Consider the following 6,000-nt stretch of genomic DNA (forward strand, 5'->3'; position numbering starts at 1 on the left):
AGGCCTCAATGATTTTGCAGATATCCAACCCTCCTGGAGATACCACGTGTACAAAAAGTATTCTGAGCCACTTTCTATGGTAGTATTGTCCTCATTGTGCAAATTTCTCCTTTGCTGGCCTGCCTGCTCTGCAGACAGAGCTCATTTCAGATGCCACTATGCACAGGTGGGCATCTCATGCTGGCTCTTAACCCGTGGCATGTGCTGCTCCTAATTTTAATTGTGCAAGTCTCTTTACTGCTTACAAAATGGATTTTAGCCCTTGGAATAGTATCAAGGTCCTCCAGGTCTGGTCCTGGCCTTAGTCTGTCCCTAGTGCTCTAAACAAGTCCTTACTCTCACAAAACCCAGATATATACTCATTGTCTCCTGAACATACCAAGTATGGTTTCACTTTGGCTCTCACAGTTTTCCTTTGCCTGGAATCTGCACGGCTCCTTTTCCCTCCCCAACTCACCCCTGACCCTGCTTTGCTCTGGTTTTTATCCATGAAAGGCCTGATTCAAGCCTCACCTCCTCAAGGATGTCTTCTCTGACTGTATCAGACCACGGTGATCTGATTCCTTTTATTTCCGAACAACTCTCCCATAGCACGCCTGGCTTTCTTATTCTTTTGGTAAGTGGGTAAAACTATACGTAATGTTTTTGGTTATCTAACTATATCATATTCTGCGTCTTCCACTGGACAGTAAGCTTCAGTATGTCAGCAACTTTTTTTTTTTCCACACAGGGTCTCACTCTGTTGCCCAGGCTGGGGTGCAGTGGTGCAATCATGGCTCACTGCAGCCTCAACTTCCCTAGGCTCAGGTGATCCTCCTGCCTCGGCCTTCTCAGTAGCTGGGACTACACGTGTGCACCACTATAGCTGGCTAATTTTTCTATTTTTCATAGAGACAGGGCTTTGCAATGTTTCTCAGGCTGGTCTCAAACTCCTGGGCTCAAGTGATCTGCCTACTTTGGCCTCCCAAAGTGCTGGGATTACAGGTGTGAGCCACTGTGCCCGGGCTCAGTGACCGTTTTACTACCTTATAACCTCACTGCCTAGGATTACGCATTGTATGTTTCAATGCTCTATAAAGGTTCATTGAGTACAATGATGAAACAATGTTGATTAATGTGTTAAGCATATTAGAAAACTAAAGGAACCAGTCCCTGCTGGTCCCAGCAATAAATAGCTGCCTGAAACCATTTCAGATCCAGAGGGAGGGGTTTTGGGGACTTAGCCTTTATTATAGTTGCATCTGTAGTAATTCAAGGGGAAAAAAGAATAGCTTTAAAAATTTTATTGTAACAGAAACACAATGACAGCCACTGCATGCCCTATGGAGGGTTTTGGGTCTTGGAACACAGCTAAGCAAAGCCCAACCCATGGCCCTGAGGGTTCTGACAAATGGAATGGGGCAGGTGTGGGGGGGCAGGTGGTGAGCCTCCATGCAGGTACAGGGAGTCTTTTTGAGCAGAAATGAAAAATCTAGCAGGGATGCTTCAAAAGATGACTGGAATTCTGGGCAGAATGGAGGTGAGGAGCAAGACCAAATAATGGGGACTATCACCCATCAGCTGGGCCAACCCTGGCAACAGTGATCCCGGGATTGTGTGTTAAGAGGCCCAAGCAGACAGGGAGACCAGCACTATTGTGGACTCTGCCGGCAGCCACCTCCCTGTGTCTTGGGGTCGGCTGGGTTTCAGGTCCGGGGAGGGGACATTGCAGGACAAGGCAGGCTCTGTCCTAGAGAGCCAGGGCTTCTATTCAGATCAGCAAGAAAAGGCTCAGGCATGGAGAAATATCATGAGGGTGTTTTGGGGTTGGGGCAGGGGTGATCTTGTTCTCAGGAATAAAGTAAAAGCGCAGATGCTCTGGGCCCAAGTTCAGAGTTGGCTTTGAGGATGTGAGTGAGGATGACTGTAGAAATAGAACGGATGTGGAGCCTGGTGATGCCACACAGCTCCAAGGACCACAGAAGCAAAGCGACTTCAATATCCAAAGTCACAGTCCTTGTTAGCAGCAAATCTAGGCTTCGAGCCGCATTCATGTGATCCGCCTAGTCCAGGGGCAGAGCATTTGTTCTAACTTACCAGGATTTTCATACAGTCTTCATTAGGGCTCTCAGTTTCTGTGGTGGTGCCAAGACAGTTTCAGGGTATGCTCTGAGAGTGAGCGATTAAGGGAAAAGGATTTAGTGGAAGCAGATATGCATTCTCCTGCCTAATATTGAGAGGTTTTTGTGTTAGATCTTGATCAAAAAGCTGACCTTAAAAGACATCTGCAGTTCAAAGATGGTGACTTTGACAATGACAATGACCATTACAATTTCAGTTCCTCTCTGAAGAGCTGGAGAGAAGAGAAAATAAATGCCTGGAGTTCAAAAACAAGACAATGGCACCAAAAATCCATCAGAAAAAAGAAAGTTTTCCTCAAAAAGAGGATAACACAATACCCGGCGGGGGGGGGGGGGTGGGGGATTATGCCTTCAGTGAGGGATTTCATAAAGAGTTATGACATTTCAGATTCTCAGGAAGTTAAAATAGTTGTATCTTCATTGTGATATGCCCCTTAGGAAATCAATATAATTTATTGTGCCTCTTCAGGGCCCATTTTTTATGCTTTGAAGTCTACAGGACAGAGTGAAGGAATAGAAACTCATTTAAGATAGCTCAAATAATAGATGGGTGTATTATATTTTCGGAATCCAAGGACAGAAATTGCGGGGCATCTCAGTGGAACTGGAAATTCAGGAGCAAAGATTGTTTTGTCTTCTTGCAAGAGCCTTTGTGGACACTCAGGGGCCTCATACTCTCACTTCTCTCTGCTTCTCTCCTACCTCCCTCTGTGTCTTTCTTCTGCTCACAACATGACTGGCAGGCTAATTGCATGGCATTACTCCGAGACTACATTCTTTGTGTACCTTGGGTTGGGTTTTTGAGAGACATTCTCTGGCTCAGTGCAGTCTATTGAATGACTTGCAATGAGTCAGATGCCAATCAACTTTGCTGGGGGAGAAGATGATGCTGTAGTTGAGGATGAAGGAGCAAGGCAGCAAAGGCTTACAGGGTACATCACTTTGGATGGGGTACAGGTGGGGAGGGGGAGGCAACAGTCAGTATCTGCATCATAGACTATCACGGCAACAACAATGCTATAATTTGGGTGTTCTCCCAGGCTGCCACACAGGGGCATTGCTGTGCACACTTGAGAATACTTTATGAAGTTACCATGCACAGCTTGTCATTTTGGCGGTCCCATTCCCTCAGCAACCCTGAGATCCCAGTATCTTCCTAGACGTGCAGTCTTCTAGCTTCTTATGCACAAAAATGATATTCCTACAAATGGAGTCCAGTCACCTGGTCAAATGACACTGGCCAAGGGAGAACTCAGAGAATGCATTTATTTGGCCTTGCATTTGACAGTAGCTTCCTTGCAGTGGCTAAGGGTATAGGTGCTGGAGCTGTACTACCAAATCCAAATCCTGGCCCCACTATGCAATAACCATATGGCCTTGAGCAAGTGATTTAGCCTAAGTCTTCGTTTCTCCACTTGTGAAAAGTGCATAATAAAACCACTCGGTGAGAAATAAAACACCCAGGAATAGTGAGAAATATGCTCTGAAAACAGTTTTTGATTCCTAGAAAGTACTCAGTAAATGTCACCTATGATTACTATCATTATTGTGAATCTCTCTTTCATGTCCTATGGACCTAAATGAATTGAAAGCTCTAAGTCAATGACTTCCCCACATTACTCACAGCTCTTGACCTAACTCCCTCCCTAGACCTTTGCATGTACTTAATGTTAACAAGTGCTTGGTGACTAATCAATTGGTTTGATAATGTTGCACTTCATGCTCTGTATTGAAAAGGCTCTCACAATCAAAGATAGAAAAGGATGCATAAGCAGTGAAACCTTGACCTGAATTTGAGCAATTTTCTAAGTACAAAGAGTATATCTTTCAAAGCTTTGTGTGTGTGTGTGTATAATTTCTGTATATGTCCCTCCCCTGAAATATTAATATAAAGAACACCCAGAATGATTTCTCCTATTTCTTTGATCCCTATCAATACTATCAAAAATTGTTATCTTCTATACTGAAGAATGTTCAATCTGTTCCTTGAGCCTGAACATAAGACCAGAGAGCTGGAAAACCCACAAGAAGCTTTAACACAGATTCACTCTTTCTTGTTCTTTTCTCCTCCAGGAGCCAAGCTGTTTCCGAAGATCATGAACCTGTCTTCTGAGCACTGTAACATATCAGATTGGCTGAGGCTAGAAGCAACAGTGAAGGCCTCTGTCTATGTGGTCACCTTCTCGTTTGCCACAGTCATCACTGTCATCATTCTGGCAATAGTGTTACAGAATTCAAAGGTGCGGGGAGAGGGCTGATACATCCTCCTTTGCCAGCATCTGCTGTGCATCTCTTCCTACTGTGGCCTGGGGATTGTTTTCTAAGGAATGTGGGTGCTCCTGGCCAACAGCCCCCTGCTGATATGCTGGGTTGTGTTTGGAACCAAGCTGAGCATTGGAGATGGGATTCTCTTCATACTGGCTTTGATGGCTCTCAACACTTATGTGGCAATTTGCTGGCCACTGAAATATCTGTCCTTTGTAGATTCAGTTAAGTATAGGATTCCGGCTGGGACTTGGACGACCATTATACTCAAGAATGTTTGCTTGTTCGTTATAGAGGGCACTAAACCCACTGTGGGTGCAGTTTTAAAATCGGAACCCCTTTGCCCTGTGATCTTGAATGGCACTCCTGTCAGGGCCACTGGCATGGTTTGTATTTTCCTTCTTTTGTCTGTCATTCTTATAAGCTACTCTCTGATATACCACAAAGGAAAACGGGCTGGCTATTTTAATAGGCCAAATATCAAAGCAAGGAAAACAGTCCTTATTCATTTAGTGCAGATAAGCTTACATATCATACCAACCCTGATATTCATAGGTTTGGGGAAGGTGTGTGGGGTATTTTTCTTTGCTTTAAATCTTGTGGTTTTTGGCGTTTTTACATTTGCCCAGTGTTTTAATCCTCTGATCTATGGGCTCTGGAATAAAGAGCTGCAAAGCAGATTACACCATTGGATGTGTTGTCAGCTATGGTGTGGTCACACTTTCAACAGCGGAGGGCTAGTTTAGAAAAAAAAACTCAGCCATTTGAATCAATAACTCTAGTCCTAATGGTCTCATCAGCTAAGGCTGAGGACCTATCTTTCACTCAACCTAAAATTGGTGCCTTCATTTGATTTTGAAAGCAATATGAGTAAGTCAAAGTCATTTGTTTGGCTTACAAACTAGACTACTGTGTACGCTGAATTGACCTCAGTGAAATCCTTTTAATGTCTTTAACTTTAAACCCAGGCCAGTGTTTTTAGCAGTGTGCACTACTGTGTTTGAGCAGTTAGGCAGATCTTGGGAATATACTTGTTTTTAGAAACCGAGAAATAGTCCATGGTTAATGTGAAGGGAAGAAGTTTGGCATTTCCCATTATACTAATTAAGGGTAGGTTCAGCTGCATATAATAAAAATACAGCAACAAAATAACAGTGGCTTCCAAAAGTTAGAGATAGATTTTTTTTTTTTCTTTAAGACAGGTCTGGCTCTGTCACCTAGACCTGAGTGCAGTGGTGCAATCACAGCTCACTGCAGCCTTGACCTCCCAGCCTCAAGTGATCCTCCAGACTCAGCCCCACAAATAGCTGGGCTTACAGGCACATGCCACCACACCTACCTAATTAAAAATAAATTTTTTTTTTTGTAGGAACAGGGTCTGAATATGTTGTCCAGGCTGGTCTCAAACTCTTGGGCTAAAGTGATCCTCCCACCTCAGCCTCCTAAAATGTTGGGATTACAGGTGTGAGCCACAGTGCCCAGCCATTTTTTTTTCTTATGTAAAACAAACCTGGAGGTACATAATCCAGGCCTATGTGGCAGCTCTGCAGTCAACAAGCTCATTCTCTTCTGTTGTGCCATGATTACTGTGCCACCTCATGACTCAAGATGGCTG

At 44.1% G+C, this 6,000-nt stretch overlaps 1 pseudogene; it reads left to right on the top strand.

Annotated features, from left to right (window-relative positions):
* LOC115832302 overlaps positions 1-5,131 on the top strand; it is a 71,511-nt pseudogene extending 66,380 nt beyond the window's left edge.
* The last annotated feature ends 869 nt before the right edge of the window (positions 5,132-6,000 follow it).

Source organism: Nomascus leucogenys, chromosome 22a (genome assembly GCF_006542625.1).
Source record: "Nomascus leucogenys isolate Asia chromosome 22a, Asia_NLE_v1, whole genome shotgun sequence".
Taxonomy (NCBI): Eukaryota; Metazoa; Chordata; class Mammalia; order Primates; family Hylobatidae; genus Nomascus; species Nomascus leucogenys.